The 27,987-nt window shown below is 48.7% G+C and overlaps 1 pseudogene; it reads left to right on the forward strand.

Moving 5' to 3' along the window:
- The first annotated feature begins 449 nt into the window (after positions 1–449).
- Positions 450–6,002, forward strand: LOC100432860 (small ribosomal subunit protein eS4, X isoform-like; annotated as a pseudogene).
- Positions 6,003–27,987: the final 21,985 nt, after the last annotated feature.

Genomic DNA, 27,987 nt, shown 5'->3' on the forward strand with positions numbered 1-27,987 from the left:
CTGGAATATTTTCTTGGTTACTAGAATAACATATCCTACAAATCTTGGTCTCCTACCACAGGAGAAAATTATTGTTTTTATGTATCAACTAACTTACATTCCTTAAAGTGGACTTTTCCCCAGATGTTAAAAAATGCATGCTGGGCGTGGTGGCTCAAGCCTGTAATTCCAGCTACTTGGGAGACTGAGGTGGGAGGATCTTTTGAGCCTAGTAGTTGGAGGCTACAGTGAACCATGATTGTGCCGCTGTACTCCAGCCTGGGAAACAGAGCAAGACCTTGTCGTATTCACAAAAAAAAGAGAAAAGACCGGGAACGGTGGCTCATGCCTGTAATCCCAGCACTTTGGGAGGCTGAGGTGGGAGGATAGTTTGAGCCCAGGAGTTCAAGACTGGCCTGGGCAACATAGGGAGACCCTGTCTCTGCAAAATATAAAAATTAGGACCCCAATTTCTACGCGCACCAGAAGACGGAGGTCCTCTTTCCTTGCCTAACGCAGCCATGACTCGTGGTCCCAAGAAGCATCTGAAGCAGGTAGCAGCTCCAAAGCACTGGATGCTGACTAAATTGACTGGTATGTTTGCTCCTCGTCCATCCACCAGTCCCCACAATTTGAGAGAGTGTCTCCCCCTCATCATTTTCCTAAGGAATAGACTTAAGTATGTCCTCACTGGAAATGAAGTAAAGAAGATTTGCATGCAGCGGTTCATTAAGATCAATGGCAAGGTCCGTACTGATATAACCTACTCTGCTGGATTCATGGATGTCAACAGCGTTGACAAGTTGGGAGAGAATTTCCGTCTGATCTGTGACACCAAGGGTCGCTTTGCTGTACATCGTATTACACCTGAGGAGGCCAAGTACAAGTTTGTGCAAACTGAGAAAAATCTTTGTGGGCACAAAAGGAATCCTTCAAATATATATATATATATACACACACACATATATATACATATATATGTATATATATTTGTATATATATGTATATATATTTATATGTATGTATGTGTGTATATATGTTTTTTTCCCAAAGGAAAAAGAAGACGTGAGCCACCGTGCCCAGGCTCCACAATTGTATTATACACAATCGTATTATATTATATTATATATATATATATTATATTGTATTATACACAATTGTATTATATTATATCAAAACATGTTGTACACTGTAAATATACATAACTTTTATTTGTCAGTTTCAGCTTAACAAAACTGGAGGAAAAGGCTAGTAGAGAACAAAATGAGATATGGGCATAGATAATAATGCAGAAGAATGGACAAGAATATTGCCAGGTGGTAGATTTATATAAAATTGCAAAGAATAAGATCCTCATTATAAAAGCTGTATGCAAGGCCAGGCGCGGTGGCTCACGCCTGTAATCCCAGCACTTTGGGAGGCCGAGGCGGGTGGATCACCTGAGGTCGGGAGTTCACGACCAGCCTGGCCAACATGGTGAACACTCATCTCTACTAAAAAATACAAAAATTAGCCAGATGTGGTGGCGGGCGCCTGTAATCCCAGCTACTAGAGGGGGCTGAGGCAGGAGAATCACTTGAACTCGGGAAGTGGAGGTTGCAGTGAGCTGAGATGGTGCCACTGTACTCCAGCCAGGGTGACAGAGCGAGACTCCACCTCAAAAAAAAAAAAAAAAAGTTGCATGCAGATATGTGTACTTAAATATATAGAAAAGGGACTCACAGGATATTTACCATGTTTCCTTCTGGGGAGAAGCGAGGCAATTCCTACTTGTTGGTATGGGAAGAGCACCTACCAGGGCAGAGCCTGAGAGAAATATCCTATTAACCTCAGGAATAATGTTCAATTCTGGGAAAAAGCCAGGAAGATGGACATTTATGTGTTCCATAGCAATACACTTATACATATTTTAAGAGTATTTTATAACCAAAATATACGTATGCCTTCCTGGCATACGTATATTTAATACCAAAAGCTAACAAAGTTATCAAGTGGAAAAAAATGCAAGTCTCTCTGTCTTTACCCACCCACCACACACCTGCCTTCCCCACTTCCAGGTAGCCACCATAAACAATGTTCCCTTAGATCTGGAATTGTTCCTTTGTAAGTAAATACTGTTGTTAAGAGAAAATGCTAATAGCACGGGTTTTCTGCAGCAAATTTCGATGGCTATGCATTGGGTGTGGTTACAGGAGGAGAAAGAAATTAAACCATCCCTCCAAGGGGGGAAAAAAAGGGAAAGAAAGGAAGAAAGGAAAGAGAAGATGATGACCCACAAAATGAGTACCTCTGAGTCTGATCTGAAACCCTTCTACACATAGCGCACAGGCACAACAGTTGACCACCAGGCCTTAATTATTATTATTATTATTTTTTAAGGCAGAGTTTCGCTCTTGTTACCCAGGCTGGAGTACAATGGCACAATCTTGGCGCACCGCAACCTCTGCCTCCCAGATTCAAGCGATTCTCCGGCCTCAGCCTCCTCAGTAGCTGGGATTACAGGCATGTGCCACCACGCCCAGCTAATTTTGTATTTTTAGTAGAGACGTGGTTTCTCCATGTTGGTCAGGCTGGTCTCAAACTCCCGACCTCAAGTGATCCGCCCGCCTTGGCCTCCCAAAGTGCTGGGATTACAGGCATGAGGCACTGCACCTGGCCAATTTTTATTATTTTAAAATTGTATGTAAAGATGGAGGCTCACTATGTTGCCCAGGTTGAACTCCTGGGTTCAAGCATTCTTCCTGCCTGCCTAGGCCTCCCAAAGTGCTGGGATTACAAGTGGGAGCTACTGCACCCAACCCTGCCCTTTAAATAATATTGATGTTAATTAGAATAAGAGCAGCAGCTATTGTGCTTGATCCTTTTTCTTTTTCTTTTTCTTTCTTCTTCTTCTTTTTTTTTTTTTTTTGAGACAGAGTCTCCCTCTATTGTCCAGGCTGGAGTGCAGTGGCACGATCTCTGCTCACTGCAACCTCCGCCTCCTGGGTTCAAGTTATTCTCCTGCCTCAACCTCTGGATTAGCTGGGATTACAGGCATGCCTCATGCCCGGCTAATTTTTGTATTTTTAGTGGAGACGGTGTTTCACCATGTTTGCCAGGCTGGTCTTGAACCCCTGACCTCAAGTGATCCACTTGCCTGGGCCTCCCAAAGTGCTGAGATTACAGGCATGAGCCACCATGCCTGGCCCTTTTTCTTTTTTATAAATTGAGACAGGGTCTCGCTCTGTCACCCAGCCTGGAGTGCAGCGGCACAAATGCTGCTTGCTACAGCCTCAACCTCCTGGGTTTGAGCAATCCTCCTGCCTCAGCCTCTCATGTAGCTGGGACCACAGGCACATACCACCACGGCTGGTTAATTTTTAAATTTCCTGTAAAGACGGGGTCTTGTAGAGAACAGCCTAGGCTGGTCTGGAACTCTTGGGCTCAATCAATCCTCCTGCCTCAGCCTCCCAAAGCACTTGGATTACAGGCGTAAGCCACTGTGCCTGGCCTACCCATGGGGGTCCCAACTGCCACATTTTCTGCCGCTTGGGTTTCACCCATCCCTCTCCTCCACCCATCCCTCCTTTCTCAGTATTGTAAAACACACCCCGACCTCATATCATTTTACCCAGAAATACATCAGTGTGCATCTAAGCAGATAAAGGCATTCTTGCTTGTTTGTTTTTCTAACCCCCAGTGTGATCATCACTCCAAGTACACGTTAATAAAAATTTCTGGGCTGGGTGCGGCGGCTTGTGCCTGTAATCCTAGCACTTTGGGAGGCCAAGACAGGCGAATGGCTTGAGGCAAGGAATTTGAGACCAGCCTGGGCAACAGAGTGAGACCCCCATCTCCACACACACACACACACACACACACACACACACACACACACACACGCACAAATTAGCGCAGTGTGGTGGTGGAAGGCTGTGGTCTCAGTTACTTGGGAGGCTGAGGTGGGAGGACTGCTTGAGCCCAGGAGGTTGAGGCTGCAGTGAGCCATGATTGTGCCACTGCACTCTAGCCTGAGTGACAGAGTGAGACCCTATCTCAAAATAAATAAATAAGCCAGGCATTTATTAACTCTGTGACTTCATCTGTAATCACAGCACTTGGGGAGGCTGAGACAGGAAAATTGCTCAAACCAGAGACGGGGAGGTTGCAGTGAGCAGAGATCATGCCACTGCGCTCCAGCCCGGGCAACAGAGTGAGTGAGACTCCATCTCAAAAAATAATAATAATAAATGAATAATAATTTCTTACCATCTAACAACAGGTCCCCTTTTCAATTCTGTCCTTTTAAATGAGACCAGAGGAAGAGCTGGAAAGCTTTGGAAACTTGGCAAACATTGTAAAGCACTTAAATGAATGTCTTCAAGGGCTGTGCTCAGAGTGTGATCCCCAGGTGGGGCCACCAAACCACCCTGGAGCTTGCTAGAAATGCAAAATCCCAGGCCCAGGGCCCCAGATCCAGTGGAACTGAACTACCACTGGACTAAAACCAACGGATCATGAAAGTTTGAGGTTGGCGATCTCCACCGTGTGGAAGGCGGTGGGTGGTCCTCTCTGAATTAATCTACTTTTTCTTGAGGCCTGGATCTTGCTGGTTGGTAGCAGCTTCACTGAGTCTTCCCACCAGCAGTGAGAGCCCACCATGTGTTAAACGTCAACCAGGCCTCTGGGGACAGACGAGGTCACTGCCATTGACAGGCTCCTATTCCAGTGCAAGATACAGACAAGAAGCTAATAAATGATAAAGAAATAAAGTAATCTCAGGTTGTGATTGTTAACATATGAGTTGTGTGAGGCCTCCCCAACAAGCCTATTGAAATTGCACTAGCAGAGCCAGGTGCGGTGGCTCACACCTGTAATCCCTGCACTTTAGGAGGCTGAGGTGGGCGGATCACCTAAGGTCAGGAGTTCGAGACCAGCTGGCCAACATGGTGAAACTCCGTCTCTACTAAAATATTAGCTGGGAATGGTAGCACCAGCCTGTAATCTCAGCTACTAGGGAGACTGAGGCACGAGAATCTCTTGAACCTGGGAGGTGGAGGTTGCAGTGAGCCGAGATCACACCACCGCACTCTAGCCTGGGTGATAGAGCAAGCAAGACTCAGTCTCAAAAAAAAAAGAGACAAGAAAAGAAAAGAAAAAGAAATGTTTCCAGCGCCTAAGGTGTCCTCCCCCTCTGGCTTTACTTTGCCCTGTGGCCCTGTCTCCAGATGCTGGGCCATGCATCTTACTACTTATTTGCTCATTGCTTTTCTCCCAGGCCAGGAAGTAATCATCACGCACACACTGCCATATACCCACCCTTAGGACACAGAAGGAGTAGGAGAAATACTTGTTGAATGAAAGCTACTATGATTTTTCAAACAATGAGAGTGCCTAAAAGTGATCAATACCTGATTAGTGATTGTTTTTTAATACATCTGATTCCTACCCATGGGAAGAGTTCCTACGTGGAATGAGGCTACAATTCTTTCACTGAAAATAAATTGCACCCTATCCTGGGTGCTGCTCCAACCTCACCTCAGGGCTGGGAGCCTGGTGCTGCCACACCCTTGCCCTGAGCAGAAGAATCCGGAAGAAGCCTTTGGCCAGAGCCACAGGTGAGTCATTTGAGGACTCTATGCCCTTGTGGCTATCCTTCAGTCACCTGTCTGGAATTTTATTTTTTTTAGCCCGAGGGCTCTGCATCAAAGAGCTGGCTTTTTTTGTTGTTGTTCCAGCTATACCTAAAAGGGACCAGCCTCATTCATATAAAGATCTCAGATCTCTCAAAAGGGATCTACAAATTAAGAGTAATTCTGCTCAAAATTAAAGGAAAAAAATTTTTTTGGCGGAGGAGGGAATCGTGTAGAGTTGGAGAAATCCAAGAGATGGTAAAGTTCTTGTGGAGGGTGGAGTCGATGAGAGGAGGCAGAGAAACAAGGCGAAGGCCTTTGCGCTCCATCCGGTATCTGTGTCCAATAGGTGGTTTCACCCACAGCATGGCAGAGTCCAGCAGGGATCCAATGCAGGAATCAGGGAAATGATGAAGACAGCCCTTCAAATGGGAGGGATTTTTAAGTAAATGACATTGGGCTAATCCACTGGAAGTCTATTCATTTGGAAACAGTAACATGAGGCTTCCTCCTCAAACTCCAAACACATATAGACGCACATTCCACAGTTCCACACGGGCTCAAGACCCATACCTAAAAAACAAATTATATGAGAATGCTTGATACAAGACTAATAAAAAGAAGACTGGGCCAGGTGCGGTGGCTCATGCCCATAATACCGACACCTTGGGAGGCCTAGGCAGGAGGATCACTTAAGGCCAGGAGTTTGAGACCAGCCTGGGCAGCAAGGTGAGACCCCTATCACTACAAAAAATACAAAAATTAGCTGGGTGTGCTGGCATGCTCCTGTGGTCCCAGCTACTCAGCGGGCTGAGGTGGGAAGATTGCTTGAGCCCAGGAAGTGGAGGCTGCAGTGAGCCCCGATTGAGTGATTAAACCTGGGTGACAGAGCACGACCCTGTCTCAAAAAAAAAAAAAAAAAAAAAAGAAACTACACTTTCAGGGATAATTTCTATAGTTGATTACTACAGAAGTTTCTCTAAATATGTAGAGCACCATTTAAACATAATAATAAAAAGGCTGGGAGCGGTGGCTCACGCCTGTAATCCCAGCACTTTGGGAGGCTGAGGTGGGCAGATCGCTTGAGGCCAGGAGTTCGAGACCAGCCTGGCCAACATGCCAAAACCCCGTCTCTATGAAAAATCCAAAAATTAAGCCGAGTGTGGTAGCTCATGCCTGTAATTTCAGCACTTTGGGAGGCCAAGGCAGACAGATCACCTGAGGTTGGGAGTTCAAGACCAGCCTGGCCAACATGGTGAAACCTCGTCTTTACTAAAAATACAAAAATTAGCCAGGTGTGGTGGTGCATGTCTGTAATCACAGCTACTCAGGAGGCTGAGGCAGGAGAATTGCTTGAACCTGGGATGCGGAGGTTGCAGTGAGCAGAGATTGCGCCACTGCACTCCAGCCTGGGCGACAGAGCGAGACTCTGTCTCAAAAAAAAAAAGAAAGAAAAATACAAAAATTAGCCAGACGTGGTGGTCCACGCCTGTGATCTCAGCTGCTTGGAGGCTGAAGCAGGAGAATCACTTGGACCAGACCCGGGAGACAGAGGTTGCAGTGAGCAGAGATGGCATCACTGCACTCTAGCCTGGGCAACAAAGTGAGACTCCATTTTAAAATAATAATAATAATAATAATAAAGAAGAAGAAGAAGAAGAAGAGAAAGAACACTAAAAAGATAGTGCAATGGTAACATGAGCAAAGAGCTTAAACAGGTAGTTCACTGAAGAAGGAATACAGGTAAATACAGTAAATACAGTAAATACCAGAAGAGTTGTCATCACCATACCATTTCTACCATCAGGGTGTGCAGATGCTAAAATGACAAACAAACAGAAAATGAGACATAGCTGTAGATAACGTCAAAGAATGGCCAAGAATGTTGCTTGGCAAATTCATGTAAAAGAGCAGTAAGATCTTCTTTATAAAAGCTGTGTGCAGAAATATGTACTTAAATACAGTATATAGAAAAAGGACTCAAGGGCTACAGACTTCTTAATCCTGGTTATTTCTGTGGAGAAGCTGGGGAGTTCCTACTCGTTATAGTGTACCAAGTGGAACATCCATTGCAGGTGAACTTACCAGGACACAGGCTCTCTTCTTCGCTGTCGGCAGGGGTCTAATTCAATTGACGGGAGCGTTTGAGAACCTAAACGTAGCATTAGCTAAAAACTCTTGGACACTACACCCTCCCTTCTTGCATTTACCCTATAGCATGTACCTGTATGATTCTGTAAGTCCTATAGATACTATGGGGGGATGGATCCATTACATTCTGTAGCATTGAACTTCCCAAGTGCTCACAGCCCTTAGGTCCTAAACAGCCTGTGGGGTGGCTTTTGCTTGGGCCACAGGCTATATTAAAATGTATTGCAATCGAGCAGGGGAATAGTTTAATCTTAAAGCAAGTGGTTTAGCACCTGGTGTGAGAATCTCGCTTGAGCTGCCTGCCTGGCCCTAAGGGGGACATCTCTAAACATCTGCCTCTGGGGTTCCCATGTGTGCAGTGGGGAGTCACTTTCACAGAGAGGACTTGCCGTGACCTCTAAGACACCATGCCTCTTCTCTTTCCTTCCGAGTGCTGCCTGACAGCGTCCTAAGTATTTGTTTGCGGTGGTTTATCCTCCCCAATCATGGTAAGCTTTGTGAGATCAGGGGCTTTGTTGCTTTTGTTCCCCGGGGTCCCCAAACCAGGCCTGGCATCTGGGAGGTGCTCAGAGTGTATCTGTTGCAGGAACGAGAAGTCTTATCCACCGCCCATGCAGCTTAAGAAAAGCATCGTATTTACTAAACACTCGCTGTGGTCCAAATACTTTGTTGAGCAAGGTAGATAAGAGGATGGATGTTTGTGGACTGAAAGAACCAGCTCCTGACCCCACCCTTAGTGCTCCAATTCTGGCTGCGCTCTGGTTGCCCCAGGGCCTTGCTATCCCTTCCCCTCCCCCTGCTTCCTCTAAGGATCTTCTCCATCCTTCAAGACCCTCAGGATTGCTGCGAAGCTGTCTCACCCCTGGACTGGACCAGACCACCCGTAGCCTCCCATAGCACCCTCCTGTATCACCTCTGTAAATGCCGGGCTGGTTATGGAATTGTCCACCAAGTGCGAAGGTTTGTCTCCCACTGTTGATGGGAAGCCCCCTGAAGACGGGGATTTTGGGCCTCTTTTTTTTTTTTTTGAGACAGGGTCTCGCTGTCGCCCAGGCTGGAGCGCAGCTGCGCAATCATGGCTCACCGCAGCCTTGACCTCCCAGGCTCAAGTAATTCTCCCACCTCAGCCTCCTGGGTAGCTGGGAGCACAGGCGCATGCCACCATGCCTAGCTAATGTTTCTATTATTTGTAAAGACTGAGTCTTCTTATGTTGCCCAGGCTGCTCTGGAACTCCTGGGCTCAAGCGATCCTCCCTCCTCAGCCTCCCAAATTGTTGGGATTACAGGCATGAGCCATCACGCCAGCCAGATTTTGGCCTCTTTGGTTGACTCTCAGCTCCCCAGCACAGGGCCTGAGAATCTGTGGAATGAATGCCCCAGACTGACAACTGGGGCAGAGGTGGGGAATCCCAGCATGGAGGGACCTGGGCAGGCCTGGGTGGCCAGTCTGAAAGGTGATGCATGTGATTCAACACCTGGCCTGAGAGGGGACCACTTAGGCCTTCCCAGGTGCCCATGCCACAGACACATGCAGACCCTGGGCACAGCCTGAATGAGGCCTATGTTAGGATGAAACGTCCGGCTTTCCAAGCCCCCAAGCGTTCTGCAGACATTACTTTTCACTTATCTCTCCCCCAAATCCCAAGAGGTTGAGACTATCATTTTCATTTTTTTTTTTTTTTTTTTTTTTTGAGACAGAGTCTTGCTCTGTCACCCAGGCTGAAGTGCAGTGGCTCGATTTCGGCTCACTGCAACCTCCGCCTCCTGGGTTCAAGTGATTCTCCTGCCTCAGCCTCCCAAGTAGTTGGGATTGCAGGCGGGTGTCACCCTGCCCGGCTAATTTTTCTTATTTTTTTTAGTAGAGATGGGGTTTCACCATGTTGGCCAGGCTGGCCTCGAACTCTTGGCCTCAAGTGATCTGCCAGCCTCAGCCTCCCAAAATGCTGGGATTACAGGTATGAGCCACCATGCCCGGCTATCATTTTAATTTTAATTTTTTTTTTTTTTAAGACATAGTCTTGCTCTTGTCACCCAGGCTGGAGTGCAGTGGCACAATTTTGGCTCACTGCAACCTCCGCCTCCCGGGTTCAAGCAATTCTCCTGACTCAGCCTCCCAAGTAGCTGGGATTACAGGCGCCCACCACCATGCCCGGCTAATTTTTATATTTTTAGTACAGACAGGGTTTCACCATGTTGGCCAGGCTGGTCTCGAACTCCTGACCTAGGTGATCCACCTGCCTCGGCCTCCCAAAGTGCTGGGATTACAGGTATGAGCCACCACACCCGGCTATCATTTTTATTTTAAATGTGTAGAAACTGAGGCATGGAACGGTTAGGTCGCTTCCAGTGAGGGATGAAGGTGGGTTGAACCTGGAGCCCTGGGACCCCAGGTCAGTGCAGCCTCATGTGGAGCCAGCTGCCTTGGTCCTGGTTGCACTTGAGGCCTTGCTGGCTCTGACACTGACAAAGTTTGAAAGTTCCCTCCTAACCTCCCTGAGCCTCAGTTTCTTCATCTGTAAATAGAAATATTCAAAGGACCCATTTCGCAGGGCATCGTGAAGCTCAGATGACCTCGTGCACAGGGCCCAGGTCGGGTGGAGTTCCTGCTGTGCAGGGCTGGGCATTCGCATCCCTGACCTCCTGGCGGTGCCTGTTCCATGCCCAGCGGGCCCCAGAAGAACAAGTCTTTCACTAATGCTCATTACGGGTTAAGCTGAACCCCACATTTCACATCCAAGAGGCCTTCTCCTTCCTGTGGGAGGCAGGAGGGCGTCCTGATTAGTACCAAGCTCTGGACCCAAGGTTTGAGGTTTAGCTCTGGGGCCTTAGACAGTCTTCCAACTCCCCAGTGGGTGAAATAGTCAAACCCCATGTTTCTATCTCAGGGATGTGAGGAGGATCTTATCTAGATCAAATGCCCAGAAATCATAATGCACTGTGCCTGGCACAGAGTCGGCACCCAGGCAGGGTCTCAGCCTCATTATTGATGCCACTCAGCCCTCCTGCCCTCCTCTTTGGCCTGGCGTAAAGTCTTCCGGGTAGAATTAGGTGCCCAAGCTCAGAAGTTTCACCTGTTCCACCAAGGGCTCCAGAAATCTTCATAGGGATCCCCCAAGTCTTCACTTGGACATTATGATGTTTCACCTTAGGTGTCAAGATGAAGGCACACGTGGTGCCCAGACATTCGGTCAAACATTATTCTGGGCCAGGCATGGTGGCTCACACCTATAAACCCAACACTTAATCTGTGCATTTTATTTTATTTATTTATTTTATTTTATTTTATTGTTGGAGATGGAGTCTCGCTCTGTCACCCAGGCTGGAGTGCAATGGTGCGATCTTGACTCACTGCAACCTCCGCCTCCCAGATTCAAGCAATTCTCGTGCCTCGGCCTCCCCAGTAGCTGGGATTACAAGTGCCCACTACCATGCCTGGCTAATTTTTCTATTTTAAGTAGAGACAGAGTTTCACCATGTTGGCCAGGCTGGTCTTGAACTCCTGGCCTCAAGTGATTCACCCACCTCAGCTTCCCAAAGTGTTAGGATTACAGGAGTGAGCCAATGCACCCAATCTGTGCATTTTATACTTTGTAAACTAGATCTCTATAAGGTTGATTTAAAATGTTAAAAAAGAAAGTAAGCGGCTGGGCACGGTGGCTCATGCCTGTAATCCCAGCACTTTGGAAGGCCAAGGCAGGTAGATCACCTGAGGTCAGGAGTTCGAGACCATCCTGGCCAACATGGTGAAACCCCGTCTCTACTAAAAATACAAAAATTAGCTGGGCGTGGTGGCAGGCCCCTGTAATCCCAGCTACTCGGGAGGCTGAGGCAGGAGAATCACTGAAACCCAGGAGGCGGAGGTTGCAGTTAGCTGAGATCCAGCCTGGGCAACAAGAGCAAAACTCCATCTTAAAAAAAAAAAAAGAAAGAAAGAAAGAAAGAAAGTAAGGCTGGGCGTGGTGGCTCACGCCTGTAATCCCAACACTCCAACACTTTGAGAGGCTGCGGCAAGTGGATCACGAGGTCAGGAGATCAAGACCATCCTGGCTAACATGGTGAAATCCTGTCTCTACTAAAAATACAAAAAATTAACTGGGCGTGGTGGCATGTGCCTGTAGTTCCAGCTACTCCGGAGGCTGAGGCAGGAGAATCGCTTGAACCTGGGAGGCGGAGGTTGCAGTGAGCTGAGATTGCGCCACTGCACTCCAGCCTGGGCGACAGGGCGAGACTCTATCTCAAAAAAAAAAAAAAAAAAAAAAAAGAACGAAAGAAAGTAAATATATATATCCATATATGGAAAAGGCTAATTTTATGGAGGTCGTTGTGATTCTAACCATTATGGAGGGTGCCTAAGAGGAAAGGGAGACTGAACCTGACCCTGGCATGCTGCTAAGCCTCACTCAGGGCGGGAAGCCTGCGAACTCCCACACTCTGCTCTGTGCTGCCTTCATTGAAAGAAGTCAGAAGAAGCCTTAGGCCAGAAGCACAGGTAAATCATTTGAGAACTCTATGCCCTTGTGGCCATCCTCTGGGCCACCTGTTTGGATTTTGATTTGATAACCCAGGGTTTCTCAACCTCAGCACTGTTGACGTTTTGCACCAGATAATGCTTTGTTGTGGGGACTGTGCTTGTAGGATGTGGAGCAGCATCGCTGGCCTCTACCCACTAGATGCCAGGAGCACCCTCCCTAGTCATGACAACCAAAAATATCCCCAAACCTAGCTGAATGTCCCCTGGGGGGGTCGGGGGCACTAAATCACCTTAGTCGAGCTACTGCTTTAATATGAGTTCTGCCCCAGGGCTTGCCCTTTCTAGACTGAAAAGAGACCTTATCTCAGCCTCATGAGTAGAAAGATATCCAGTCTTTATATCTACCAATTCTGAGTAATTCCACACAAAATTAGAGCAAGATTTGTTTATGTGTTGGAAGCTGGGGAAGGACAGGACACATTGGTTCTATAACTTTACTGGAAGACTTGAACCAGGGAGATGAGGCAGAAATTGAAACAAGGCTGAAAGCTACAATAATCAAAACAGTCTGGCATCGACATAGGAATAGACTCAGTGGGACAGAATCATAGGAATAGAATCAACTAAACAGGTAAGAGGGTGCAGAAGAAGGCACATGGATAGAGGTCAGCTCATTATATGATTAAAAGTGACATTTCCAGGCCAGGTGCCATGGCTCTTGCCTGTAATCCCAGCACTTTGGGAGGCTGAGGTGGGCGAATCACCTGAAGTCAAGAGTTTGAGACCAGCCTGACCAACACGGCGAAACCCTGTCTCTACTAAAAATACAAAAATTAGCCGGGCATGATGGTGGGCACCTACAATCCGAACTACTCAGGAGGCTGAGGCAGGAGAATTGCTTGAACCCGGGAGATGGAGGTTGCCATGAGCCGAGATTGCGCCATTGCACTCCAGCCTGGGCGACAGTGTGTGACTCCGTCTCAGAAAAAAAAAAAAAAAAAAAAGACGACATTTCCATCAGCCCCATCTGTGCAGTGAAGGCAATTTATTATATGTCTATTTGGGAAGAATACAAATTAGGTCTACTTTAGACCATAAATATACTCCCCCTACTCATCTCTGCCACCCATACTAGATGCATTGAAGATCTCAACATCAACAACAATTAATTAAAGTAGTTGGGGAAGGCCAGGTGCAGTGGCTCACACCTGTAATCCCAGCACTCTGGGAGGCTGAGGTGGGTGTATCACCTGAGGTCAGGAGTTCGAGACCAGCCTGGCCAACATGGTGAAACCCTGTCTCTACTGAAAATACAAAAATTAGCTTGGCATGGTGTCGTGCGCCTGTAATCCCAGCTACTCGGGAGGCTGAGGCAGGAGAATTGCTTGAACCTGAGAGGTGGAGGTTGCAGTGAGTCAAGATTGTGCCAATGCACTCCAGCCTGAGCAACAGGGGAAGATTATGTCTTGAAAAAAAAAATACACAAAAATAAATAACTAAAGTAGTTGGGGGAAAAAACTGAAGAAAGGTAACACAGCAGAAAAATGGGCAAGTCACATAAATCGAAGAGAAGAAGTAATACAAATGACCAACAAATATTTGAAAAGATGCAGCTGGGCACGGTGGCTCAAGCCTGTAATCCCAGCACTTTGGGAGGCCCAGGTGGGTGGATCATGAGTTCAGGAGATTGAGACCATTCTGGCTAACACAGTGAAACCCCATCTCTACTAAAAATACAAAAAAAATTAGCCGGGCGTGGTAGTGGGTGCCTATAGTTCCAGCTACTCGGGAGGCTGAGGCAGGAGAGTGGCATGAACCTGGGAGGCGGAGCTTGCAGTGAGCCGAGATCGCGCCACTGCACTCCAGCCTGGGAGACAGAGCGAGACTCCGTCTCAAAAAAAAAAAAAAAAAAAATGCATATCAAATGTGCACTTTCTTTTGGAGTGGATTATCTTGTTGGCAAAAAATTGAGAACTGGTAAAGTAACTCTCCTCCCTACAACATCTGGATTGAACACTTTTCCTGCATTGCTGTAGGGAAGGTGAGGGAGTGGGACCTTTTAGAGACTGTAGTCTCCTACAGCCTTACCCTGGCAGCCCCCAGGCCCTAAATAGCCTGTGGATGTGTTTGTTTGTGCCACAGGTTACTTTAAAAGGCAACTTGACTCAACTTGTTAGGGTGTGTGCTCAGCACCTACTGTTCACACATTTTTGACACCTGCCTGGCCCTGAAGGGTGAGTTACTAAACCACTATGTTCCCTGGTTCCTTCAAATGCAAAATGAACATATAATCCTTCCTACCTCGCAGGGTTCATACAAGGATTAAATGAACTAGTACATGCAGAGGGCTGGTGAGGAACATGCGGTAGGCCTGTTAGCCATGTGGCATATGAAAAAAGCCTAACAAAAGTGGAAAAAAAAAAAAAAGGCCAGGCTCAGTGGTCCCCACCTGGAATCCTGTCACTTTGGGAGGCTGAAGTGGGAGAACTGCTCGAGGGCCAGGGGTTCGAAACCAGCCTGGGCAACATAGGTTGACCTCGTCTTTGAAAAAATAATAATAATAATAACATAACAAAAAAAAATCCTAACATCCTAACATGGCAGTTCTTATCTTTTTTTTTTTTTTTTTTTTTTTTAAGATGAGATCACCGCACTGCACTCCAGCCTGGGCAACAAGAGCAAAAACTCCGTCTCAAAGAAAAAAAAAAATTTATGTTGCTATGTTGCCCAGGCTGATGACTCCACTATTGTTATTAAAAAAGAATTTGGCTGGGTGCAGTGGCTCATGTCTGTAATCCCAGCACTTTGGGAGGCTGAGGCGGGAGGATCACCTGAGGTCGGGAGTTCAAGACCAGCCTGACCAACACATGGAGAAACCCCATCTCTACTAAAAATACAAAAATTAGCCAGGTGTGTTGGTACATTCCTATAATCCCAGCTACCCAGGAAGCAGGAGAATTGCTTGAACCCGGGAGGCAGAGGTTGCAGTGAGCCAAGATCATGCCATTGCACTCCAGACTGGGCAACAAGAGCGAAACTCTGTCTCCAAAAAAAAAAAAAAATACAATTCATTATGAGCCAGATGTGATAGCTCATGCCTGTAATCCCAGCACTTCGGGAGGCCAAGGAGTTGAGCCCAGGAGTTGGAGACCAGCCTGGGCACCATGAGGGAAACCCCCTCTCTGCATAAAATACAAAAATCAACCGGGCAAGGTGGCATGCACCTGTAGACCCAGCTGCTCGGGAAGCTGAGGTGGGAGGATCACCTGTAGTCCCAGCCAGTCAGGAAGCTGAGGTGGGAGGATCACCTGAGCTTAGGGAGTTGGAGGCTGCAGAGCTGTGACTGCACCATTGCACTCCAGACTGAGTGACAAAACGAGACCCTGTGTCAAGAAACACACAAAAATTATTGTTTTAGCCGGGTATAGTGGCTCACGCCTGTAATCCCAGCACTTGGGAGGCCGAAGAGGGTGGACAGGTCACTTGAGGTCAGGAATTTGAGACCAGACTGGCCAATGTGGTGAAACCCCGTGTCTACCAAACAATACAAAAATTAGCTGGGCGTGGTGGCATGTGCCTATAATCCCAGCTACTTGGGAGGCTGAGGCGGGAGAATCGCTTGAACCCAGGAGGTGGAGTTTGCCGTGAGCTGAGATCACGCCACTGCACTCCAGCCTGGGTGACAGAGCGAGACCCAGTCTCAAAGAAAACAAAAATATGTTTAATGTTATAGCTTTAATGTAACATTTGTTATATTTTCTATATCATAAATCATACAGATTATGACTAGAAAAAGTGTAGAATTATACTTCTGTGTTCTAGTAGTTTTTATCTCTGTGAATGGGAGTGTGGGGAAATTGGAGACTATTATATGTTATCTACTTCCTTTGTGATTGCCTTTTTATTTTATTTTTTTTTTGAGACAGAGTCTCACTCTGTCACCCAGGCTGGAGTACAGTGGCGCGATCTCGGCTCACTGCAACCCCTGCTTCCCGGGTTCAAGTGATTCTCTCCCGAGTACCTGGGACTACAGGTGCCCGCCACCATGGCCGGCTAATTTTTGTATTTTTAGTAGAGACAGGGTTTCACCTTATTGGCCAGGCTGGTCTTGAACTCCTGACCTTGTGATCCACCTGCCTCGACCTCCCAAAGTGCTGGGATTCCAGGCGTGAGCCACTGCGCCCAGCCTGTGCTTGCCTTTTGAGCATTCAAGTCTCCACTAAAGACTGTCTCCTTTACCTGAGCACCTCTTTGTAATGCCCTCTCTCCCCATGGTTTCCCAGGCCCTTGGCCCTTCTTCCTAGCACTGTCTGGCCTGAGGGTTTTATGTACATGGTGCTTCTGGTCTTCCTTTCAATGCTTCTCGAGGGCAGGGACTTAACCTCTCTTTTGCCACTGTCCCCTGGCACAGGAGAGGGGCTGGCAAACTGCCTGCTGAGTGAATGAGGAAATCCACTCACCACCTGCTGAGATTATCAAAGGATGGAACAGCATTTTCTTTCCTAAACATCTACTCTGGGCCAAATACTCTGGAGCTAACTATGCGTTGAGTAATGCGTGCATCTCAGCTCCCAGTTCCTGTGGACAGTGGAGCCCCTTTCAGAAGATGAGCTCTCTGTCTCTGTGTACACCAGGACCTGCCACACCCTTCCCTTTCCCGCCCCTTGGCTTCATGTTAGGATCTCCTTCCATCCTCCCCAGTTCCAATCAGCTGTTCAGTCCAGCCTGACAGTGCAGTCCAGCTGTTGGGAACCCCTAGCTAGCCTAGCCCCTCCCCAGGCTGTGTTACAGACACGCACAGCCACGTGGCTCCCTGGCCTCTGCTGAAGCCTTTGTCCTCTCAGCATTTCTTCCCTCTTGCTCTCCTTTCTTTCCTTTCTTCCTCTTTTTTTTTCCCCATTATAACTGTTTTCTTTTTGTTTTGAGATGGAGTTTCACTCTTGTTGTCCAGGCTGGAGTGCAGTGGTGCGATCTTGACTCACTGCATCATCTGCCTCCCAGGTTCAAGTGATTCTCCTGCTTCAGCCTCCCAAGTAGCTGGGATTACAGGCACCTGCTGCCACGCCCGGCTAACTTTTTATTTTTAGTAGAGCCAGGGTTTCACCATGTTGGCCAGGCTGGTCTTGAACTCCTGACCTCAGGTGATCCACCTGCCTCGGCCTCCCAAATTGCTGGGATTACAGGCATGAGCCACTGTCCCGGCCTGTAACAGTTTCCTTACTGCTTACCTCCTCCAGGTCAACATAAGCTTCATGAGTCTGGGGATGTCATCAGTTTTGTTCCTGTTCTGTATCCCGGCACCTGCAATAGAGCCTACCACAAAGTAGGCCCTGAAAAAAACTGTTGACTGGATAAATAAGTGCATCCCCTCCTGGACTAGAAGCTGCAAGAAGGCAGGTTTCCTGCTGGTCGACAGCCTAGCAGAGGTCCCGACTGTTGAATGAAGGAATGAGTGTCTTAAGCTCCTCTCATTTGCTGATTCACCTGAGGACTACTGACCTGGCAGATGGACCTAGGAGGTGGACCTGGCTGATGAAGGGTGCAGGGAGGTGGTTCAGTGTAGGGCTGGGGCACCTGACCCTGGAGGCCTGGGGATGTGGCGGATGGTCAGCCTCAGAAATAGGATTCAGTCTGGGTCGGAGATCCCTTATGCTATGAGAATGAAAAGAATCTCAATGACAATAGTAACAGTTATGCTCGAACACTTATTTTTGCTATTACTGTCTAAACACTCTACCTACATTTTCTCCTTTAATCCTCAACCCTATGAGATAGGCACTATAGTTTTATTTTGTTTTTTGAGACAGAGTCTGGCTCTGTCACCCAGGCTGGAGTGCAGTGGCGCAATCTTGGCTCACTGCAACCTCCACCTCCCAGGTTCAAGCGATTCTCCTGCCTCAGTTCCCAAGTAGCTGGGACTACAGGCATGCGCCACCACGCCCAGCTAATTTTTGTATTTTTTAGTAGGGACACTGTTTCACCATGTTGGCCAGGCTGGTCTCAAACTCCTGACCTCAAGTAATCCACCCGCCTCAGCCTCCCAGAGTGCTGGGATTCCAGGCATGAGCCACCGCACCCGGCTGGCACTACTGTTGCCTCCATGTTGTTGAAGAACTTTGATTAAGATATGGCAGAGTCAAAGTGTGGACGAGACCTGGCTTCCAACCTGTGGTCTTAACCACGAGCTTCAGGGACAAGAGTGTGGTGCATTCTGGGAAAGGCAGACACCACCTGCCTTCCAGCTCCATGGGCAACTCTCAATAAAATATGACATTTAAGGCAGTTAAGTCCCCTATTTTCTAATGCTGAGTGCCATAAAGCATGGCCCCCACCTTTGCTCTCTGTCTTCAGCCCCCCACTAGAGCAGGCCGTAGCTGCCAGTGCCTTGTAGAGTCCGAGACAAAGAAAAATGTGCTCCTCCATATGCATTTATCAAAGAAGCCTCCCAAGTGGAAACAGTTAATAAAAACTCAACAACAACAACAAAATGACTCTGCCGGGCATGGTGGCTCACACCTGTAAATCCCAATACTTTGGGAGGCCAAGGTGGGAGGACTGCTTGAGCCCAGGATTTTGAGACCAGCTTGGGCAACATAGTGAGACTTCATCTCTATTTATTTGTTTGTTTATTTATTTATTTTTTTGAGATGGAGTCTCACTGTGTTGCTAGGCTGGAGTACAGTGGTGCGATCTCGGCTCCCGGCAACCTCCACCTCCCAGGATCAAGCAGTTCTCCTGTCTCAGCCTCCTGAGTAGCTGGGACTACAGGTGTGCGCCACCATGCCTGGCTAATTTTTGTATTTTTAGTAGAGACGGGGTTTCACCATGTTGGCCAGGATGGTCTCAATCTCTTGAGCTTGTGACCCACCTGCCTCTGCCTCCCAAAATTCTGGGATTACAGACGTCAGCCACTGTGCCCAGCCTCATCTCTATTAAAAAAAAAAAAAAAAAAAGCGGCCAGGCGCAGTGGCTCATGCCTGTAATCCTAACACTTTGGGACGCTGAGGCAGGCGGATGACCTGAAGTCAGGAGTTTGAGAACAGCCTGACCAAAGCGGAGAAACCTCGTCTCTACTAAAAATACAAAATTAGCTGGGCATGGTAGCGCATGCCTGTAATCCCAGGTACTTGGGAGGCTGAGGCAGAAGAATCACTTGAACCCATGAGGTGGAGGTTGCGGTGAGCCCAGACTGAGCCATTGCACTCCAGCCTGGGCAGCAAGAGCGAAATTCCATCTCAAAAATATAAATAAATAAATAAACATATATATATTTTTTAAAAAAGCAGGACTCTGGATAAAGCCCCTTCTTGCCCAATCTGTTTGCTCACCATTGTCAAATCCTATGACAGCAAGGGTAGGGGACAAAGAAGGGCTTGAAACTTTGAGCTGATTGGAAATAACTGGGGTGGAGGGGAAAATAAAAGGAAATAACTATTTCCATTGCACAATAATACAGGGCGGTGAAACAAACAACAGCCTGTCTTTTTTTTTTGAGACAGAGTCTTGCTCTTTAGCCCAGGCTGGAGTGCAGTGGTGCAGTCTCGGCTCACTGCAACCTCTGCCTCCCAGGTTCAAGGAATTCTCCTGCCCCAGTCTTACCAGTAGCTGGGACTATAGGTGCATACCACCACATCCGGCTAAGTTTTGTATTTTTTGGATATGGGGTTTTGCCATGTTGGCCAGACTGGTCTCGAACTCCTGACCTCAAGTGATCCACCTGCCTTGTTCTCCCAAAGTGCTGGGATTACAGGCATGAGCCACTGCACCCAGCCAAAAACTGTTTATTTAAAACAAAGTCAAGGTCTTAATGAGTGGTGTTGAGTAGGGTAAAGTTATTGTTTAAAAGCCTAATTTGTGATTAGATTAAAGAACATCCTTCAGTACAAACAGGGTTCACAGATCTGAGTCACAGTGAAGGATAAAGAAATCCCTGTTCTATACAGTATGGTTTTGGAATATGCAGGTTTGATTCAGTGTACACAGTTTTAAAGTCTCACATATGAATAAGAGAATAAATAATATCACCCTTGTTTTCGTAGCAATCATTTATGCCAGTGGGTCTCAAACTTCAGTGTGTTCCAGAATCACCTGGAGAGCTGGTCAAGGCACAAGCTGCCGGGCTCCACTTACAGATCTTCTGATTCCAGGGGGTCTGAGGTGGGGCCTGAGAATGGGGAGTTCTAACAAGTTCCCATGGGATGCTCTTAGTCTGGGGCCTTATTTGAGAGCCACTGCTTTGTGCTAAGTGCAGGATTTGTTTTGTTTTGTTTTGTGTTTTGAGACAGGGTCTCTCTGTCACCCAGGCTGGAGTGCAGTGGCATAGTCATGGCTTACTGCAGCCTCAATCTCCTGGGGTCAAGTGATCCTCCCACCTCAGCCTCCTGTGTAGCTGGGACCACAGGCACATGCCACCACACCCAGTTCATTTTTGTATTTTTTGTGGAGACGGGGTTTTGCCATGTTGCCCAGGCTAAGTGCAGGATTTTAATGGATAAGAACATTCCAACTGGCAAATAAATGACATTGGACGAGGGCGTAACAGATCTGCTTATGCAGCAGTAGGACATCTTTAACCAAAATGAAAATGCATTATTGCCTCATAGGATAAATTAGGGTAGGGAAGTGTTATGAATCTCTTTTGAGCATATCTAGGTTTCTTTTTTTTTTTCTTTTTTTTTTTTTTTGAGATGGAGTGTCGCTCTGTCGCCAGGCTGGAGTGCAGTGGTGTGATCTTGGCTCACTACAATCTCCGCCTCCCGGGTTCAAGAGATTCTCCTGCCTCAGCCTCCCGAGTAGCTGGGACTACAGGCGTCCGCCACCACGCCTGGCTAATTTTTGTATTTTTAGTAGAGATTGGGTTTCACCATGTTGGCCAGGATGTTCTTGATCTCTTGACCTTGTGATTTGCCCTCCTTGGCCTCCCAAAGTGCTGGGATTACAGGCATGAGCCACCGTGCCTGGCCAAGCATATCTTTTCTCTTTTTTTTTTTTTTTTTTTTTGAGACGGAGTCTCAATCAGTCGCCCAGGCTAGATAGAGTGCAATGGTGCGATCTCGGCTCACTGCAAGCTCCGCCTCCTGAGTTCATGCCATTCTCCTGCCTCAGCCTCCCGAGTAGCTGGAACTACAGGCGCCCGCCACCGTGCCCGGCCCTGGCCAAGCATATCTAAGTTTCTTAAGAAAAGGAAATGTTGGCCTGGCACTGTGGCTCACGCCTGTGATCCCAGCATTTGGGAGGCTGAGACGGGCAGATCACAAGGTCAAGAGATCCAGACCATCCTGGCTAACACGGTGAAACCCCGCCTCTACTAAAAATACAAAAAATTAGCCAAGTGTGGTGGCACGTGCCTGTAGTTCCAGCTACTCAGGAGGCTGAGGCAGGAGAATCACTTGAACCTGGGAGGCGAAGGTTTCAGTGAGCCAAGATCACGCCATTGCACTCCAGCCTGGGCAACAAGAGCGAAACTCCATCTAAAAAATAAAAATAAAAATAATTAAAAAAAGATTTTATTCAGTGGAGGGGATATATATATGGTCTCTAAAATTTTTTGATTGGTGTGTCTGGTACTGAAAAGGGCTTGGAGATTGATATTTATTTTATACTACAGAGTATACAGAGTAGATCTAAAGAATAATATTTTTTCTTTCTTTGAGGTTCTGGTTTTAATTTGGTGTTGATTTTTGCTGGCTAGAGTTCCCCTCTGGATCTCTGGGTTGCCATGGTGACATTTTGGCCTTTATCACATTGCTGTTGTTTTTGGGCCTGCAGCTCCACTGAAATGAGTTCTTACATGCAGGACTCAGGAGCTTGGCACTGGGTCTAGGGAAGCCCACGTTTGTGTGCCACGTGAGGAAGATGAGGGAGAGAAAATTAAGATACTGCAGTCTGGCTCATGGGACTTTAAAAAGCAGACAAAGGAGAAAGAACTGTCCCAAAAGGGTGTTGCTCCAGCTTCCTTGCAGACCCTTCCAGTGGGTGTTATCTCGAGGAAAGGGACCCTGGGGAGGTTGGAACCTTGTCGAAGTGCCAATTTTTCATCCTCATGTATTGTGACAGGACAAGGTGCTCCAGTTTCTGAAGACAAGTAATATATTTGGGCATTAATGATGGTTATGGCATCCTTTGGTTTTTTAAATTTTAAAAGTAGATATTGGCCAGGAGCAGTGGCTCACGCCTGTAATCCCAGCACTTTGGGAAGCCGAGGTGGGTGAATCACTTTGAGGTCAGGAGTTTGAGACTAGCCTGGCCAACATGGTGAAACCCCATCTCTACTAACAATACAAAAATTAGCAGGTTGTGGTGGCGGGCTCCTATAGTCCCAGCTACTCAGGAGGCTGAGGGTGGAGAATTGTGTGAACCCAGGAGGTAGAGCTTGCAGTGAGCTGAGATCACACCACTGCACTCCAGCCTGGGTAACAGACTGAGACTCTGTCTCAAAAAAGAAAAAAAATTGATACTGTGTTACATGTTTCTTTTTTTTCTTTTTGAGACAGGGTCTCGCTCTTTCACCCAGGCTGGAGTGCAGTGTCGCCATCTCGGCTCACTGCAAGCTCTGCCTCCCGGGTTCATGCCATTCTCCTGCCTCAGCCTCCTGAGTAGCTGGGACCACAGGCACCCACCACCACAACTGGCTAATTTGTTTGTATTTTTAGTAGACAGGGTTTCGCCGTGTTAGCCAGGATGGTCTCGATCTCCTGACCTCGTGATCCGCCCACCTTGGCCTCCCAAAGTGCTGGGATTACAGGCGTGAGCCACCGCATCCGGCCCGCTGTGTTACATGTTTCTTTATTGCTGCTGCTGTGATTGTATCACATGTAACTACAACAACAACAAAAATCTTCCTTTCTGGATTAAATTTTTAAATAAAATCAGGATGTTAACAGTGATCATTGTGCTTATTTTGAGAAATAATTATAACAGGATATATTAATTGCAACCTCTGCAATAAGAAAAAACAAAAACCAAAACCCAACCATAAATAAGTAAAAAGTTGGCTTTCTCTCTACACCTCCCCTCCCCCCACCCCCATCCTCCTGCCTGGGTATACCATTCAGTTACTCCTGTAGCAGGGACATACAGAATGGCATGTGTTGCTCTTAGACTATTAGTGATCAAAATCCTGGTCAGGCCTCCAGTGAAGACTTATTTTCCCTGCATTTTTGTATTCTGCCTATTTTTTGGCCCAAATAGCCAGGGATGAATGTTTAAACCCTTTTCCATGAAAGTGTCGCTTTGCTGAAGTCACTTTTTGTTTTGTGCAGCATTAAAATGCACATTCCATTCTTTTTTTTTGAGACCGAGTCTAGCTCTGTCACTTAGGCTGGAGTGCAATGGGATGATCTTGGCTCACTGCATCCTCTGCCTCCTGGGTTCAAGCGATTCTCCTGCCTCAGCCTCCCGAGTAGCTGGGATTACAGGCACGTGCCACTGCAGAGTAGCTGGGATTACAGGTGCACGCCACAGCACCCGGCTAATTTTTTGTATTTTTAGTAGACAGTAGAGACATTTCACCATGTTGGCCAGGCTGGTCTTGAACTCCCGACCTCAGGTAATCCGCCTGCCTCGGCCTCCCAAAGTGTTAGGATTACAGGTGTGAGTCACACGCCCAGCCTCTTGGTGCATTTAAAACACTGCCTTTGCCGGGCGCGGTGGCTCACGCCTGTAATCCCAGCACTTTGGGAGGCCCAGGCAGGCGGATCACCTGAGGTCGGGAGTTCGAGACAAGCCTGACCAACACGGAGAAACCCCATCTCTAGTAAAAATACAAAAATTAGCCAGGCGTGGTGGTGCATGCCTGTAATCCCAGTTACTCTGGAGGCTGAGGCAGGAGAATCGCTTGAACCCAGGAGGCGGAGGTTACGGTGAGCCGAGATCGTGCCATTGCACTCCAGCCTGGGCAGCAAGAGTGAGCGAGACTCCATTTCAAAATAAATAAATAAATAAATAAATAAATAAATATAAAATAAAATTAAATAAAACAAAGCACTGACTTTGAAGGCTACTGGGGCACTGGGAAACTCTGGGAGAGGTTACCAGCAGGTGGGTGGAACTCTGCTTGCCTGCTGCTGCTTTTTTATTTCTTCTAAGGCATATGTAGAGGAATCTTGGATAAGTTTTCAACTCACCTCTCTTGGAAGGAAGCTGTTTGGATTGCCTGGGCAGGTTTTGTGTGAAAACCAGCAAGAACTCAGATGATGAGAAGCAGCTTCTGTACAAGTCTGATTTCTCCTGCCTGGCCTGGGTGATCACAGTGGGTCCCAGGATGTTTAAACTGACGGTACAGTCAACCATCAGCATTTATTTCTGTGTTTACAGTCTTCTTATTCTATTTTACTGGGCTCTTAGTTTTTTCATGCCTGCCTACCTGCCTTCCTTCCTTCCATGTACTTTGCCCCTTTCTTTAAGGCAAATTAGCATGTAATGTGCAAACAAATCTCTCTGGCACTTAAGGAAGACCCCAAACCCCACTGCCTTTCTTCCCCTACCCCAAGAATTCACTAACCCTGGTTCAATTTTAGCTGAACCCGGAAACCTGTGATGTGACATGAAGGCTGAGAATTCCCAGAAATGTTAATACTTTTGGTCTTAGAAACTAACTAACTAAAAAAAAATCCCTTGCCAGTAAGACGTAGGCTACATTTAAAATAATTTCTGACTGAAGGAGTCCTCTGTACCGCTTGTCATATACATATGTAAAGATAATTTAAAACCCTAGGGTATACCCTTTTCAAATGCAGAGTTTATAGTTTCTAAGGGGAGGAGTAACCAGGACCTTTCCTGCCAGTCTTCCAATCGCGATAGCTCGTTTTGGCTGTGAATTTCCCCCCTTCCCCTCCCCCTCCCGTTAATTAAATAAACGCTGGAAGCATGTGTTTACCGCACACGACTCGGCCCTCGGGGAACTCTTTTTCTACGTCTCCTACTCTTAAACTCCTCAACTCACAGAGGGTTGGAGAGCTGGCACCATGAGCTTCCAGTTCCTACGGGTGAGAAAAGAGGTGTCTGTGTGGACGGCAGATGCGACCCCGGGGGCTGGCAGAGAGGAGAGGCTGCGGGAGGACTCGCTGCGAAGGGCGAGGGGTGGCGCTGGGTGGGACGGGCGCCTGGGGCCGTGCAGGGTGGCTCCTGGGTGCTGCCCGGGCTGCCTGTCGCCCAGTACTGGCGCAGGAAGACGGGTCCGCGCAGCGTCTGGCAACAGTGACCTGCTCCACGCCTGGCGGCGACCAAGTTCTGAGTTAAAGCCGCCGGGCTTAGCCTGGAAGTGTATGGCGACCCAGGACACGGAGCGGAGAAGGCCTCAGGGGACACGAGGCTACCGCCTTAGTCCTCGGGCCTGCGCTCCGAGCGGTTAGGGTGCGTACGGATGGGCTCCGGGATGTTAGTGGAGAGGTGACAGGAGTCTACCATCCCACGGCCAAGCGTGTGAGGCCTCCGGCGGGCGGGGGTCCCCCGGGGCAGGGCAGGGGGAGAGTCAGGCTGTCTCTAACGGGCCCCCTAGAACCGCTAGGAAGGTGGCCTTCAACCCTAGGCACCTTTGCGGCTTTCAGGTAGTTGGGCGACTAAAAATTCACTTTTGCCTGCTGTGAAATGGGACACGTGGTTGTCAGGTTAGAGACTGTGCCCACGAAGTCTCATTTGGCGGGCCGGGACTGAAGTGGACCCGGGCCCTCCTCGGAAGCTTGGGAACCTGTGAGCCCCTCAGCTCCTCGCCTCACTTTGCCTGTTTGAAAAAAGGAGTTGTTTGCGAGGAAGAGTTAAGGCTCAAAAGGTTCTAAACGAAGAGCGTGCGGCCTGACGCGGAGCGCAAAGAAGCGAGCAGTGAACTGAGTGTGGTGGGACTGAGACCAGAGGCGTCCGTATGCGGCGGCCGCTTCGCGCCCTATTAAAGCAATCTGTTATTTACGATAATCATTTTTGTGATTATTTTGGAGTGGCTGTGACTTGATGTCTGTGGTGCCCCAGGGCGTGCCCTTACTGGACGTAGATAGTTCAGGGTGCCCTTTGACGCCAGTGTCGGTCCAGTGGGTGCCAGTGCCGCGAAGGGAGCGTGGCGGGCGTGAATGCCCCCTCCTCCTGGGTTTGCCGCAGGTCCCGGCCTTTCCACCCTGCTTGATCCTGGCGGGTCTGCCACTTACTGAGGTCCCTACCGGCGCTCACGTTGTCCCGAGAGGCGGGACAAACGTCCGGCGCGTGGCGCGGAGTCTGCGAAAGCGCTCGGGGGCCTCCATCTTCTGCTCGGGAGTCCCCTCCCTGGGGCGGGAAGAGGAGTCGCAGATCTGCCCGAATCTTGCTCTACCCGCCTGGCCGCCTTCTTCGGTCTGGGGTGGGGGCAGGGGTGGCGGATGACTCAGGCCTGGGGCCGGGAGCCCTGTTTCCAAAGGCACCACCTCGCGCCTCTTTGGAAGTGGCGCGCTGTTGGGGCGCTCCCGTTGTTGCAGAGGCCTGGTCTGCGGTTTCATACGGGCGTGGACGCGTCCAGGGCTTCCAGGGAGTGAGTGAGTTTAGGCTCCCTAGGGGGCGGTAGAGGGGAACCCCCGATAACCTTCCATCCTCTTCTCCAGGCGGCTGCGAGGCCTCCGGGGTTCCAGAGGGGTCCCCTTCTGCGGGCGCCGGCTGTCTTGAGCGCGGCCACGCAGTCCGCGTCTTCACGTGGGCAAGGGGCGGGGACGTTGGAGGGAGGCTGTCTTGGATGCTGGAGCCTTCGGTTCCCGGCTCTCTGCTGAGTAGAAAAGTTGAAGTCAAGGAAGGGTTGAGGCTTCCTCACAAGGGCGCGCGCGTGCCTGGGTGCCGGCCCAGAAGCCGAGAGTGTGTGTATTCGGAAAGGGTCTCCCGTGCCGAGAAGACAGAGGATTTGTTCTAGCTGCCTTCCGTACAGAGGGCGCGGAGGTTGCGCTCCAGTTCGAACGCTTACCCATTGGAAAGGGGGCAGCGCCGGGTTCCAGGAAAGCTCCTTGGGAATGAATGGCCTTTGCCAAGCGGTTCCGGATCCTCTGGGTCCTTTGGGCCCACGGAACGGTGCTGCGCGAGCCCTCAGTGCCCATCGGCTCCCTTCGCCTCCTGCGTAGACGCTCCCAGGCGGGAGGCATATCCGTTCCTCCGGGCGGCTTTGGCTAGTGTTGCTGTGGGAAAGGAGAGCCAGGGCCTGGGATGGGGGATGAGCACCTTCTTGCCCATTCCGGGCCCCAGCGTGCAGGAGGTAAACTTGCCAGCACAGACGAGACAACTTGTTCAAGCTGCACCTCAGGCCGGGTCAGAGAATAAAACCGAGGGCTAGAAGGCCCAGAATGACGGACAGCCCAGCGGCACCCGGCAGGGAGTCCCAGGCGCCCGAAGGAGGCGCCGCACCCTTCCTCTGGCGAGTCTAGGACCCATCTTCCTGGACCTGTGCTGTGGAGTGCCTGCGGGCCTGGGTCTAATTTCTGCTTCTGGCAGGTGTCCCCCTCCCCCGCGGCTAATACCAAGAGCGCTGCTTCTGCGGTAACTTATTTTACCCCCAGAAGCCTGTTTTGGGACCGAAGTGTCAGGGTCCTGTTGTGTCTTTATGCACTGTTCTCCTTAGTGCAAAGCCCTGCAGATATGCTTGGCCGAAAAGTCTCAGTGGTTTCAACTTCCAGACTCTGTTCTCGCGTCCGGTCGGAAAATCACCTGGGATTTGGCTGCTGTCTAAGGCCGGGGGAAAGTTTCCTTTGGAGGACGCCTATTATTATTATTTTCGTTTAGGCCCACCTGGGTCTAAATAAATGCTAAAGTTCAAACGAACCCGAGAAGGAACAG

This window comes from Pongo abelii, chromosome 21 (genome assembly GCF_028885655.2).
Source record: "Pongo abelii isolate AG06213 chromosome 21, NHGRI_mPonAbe1-v2.0_pri, whole genome shotgun sequence".
Classification (NCBI taxonomy): domain Eukaryota; kingdom Metazoa; phylum Chordata; class Mammalia; order Primates; family Hominidae; genus Pongo; species Pongo abelii.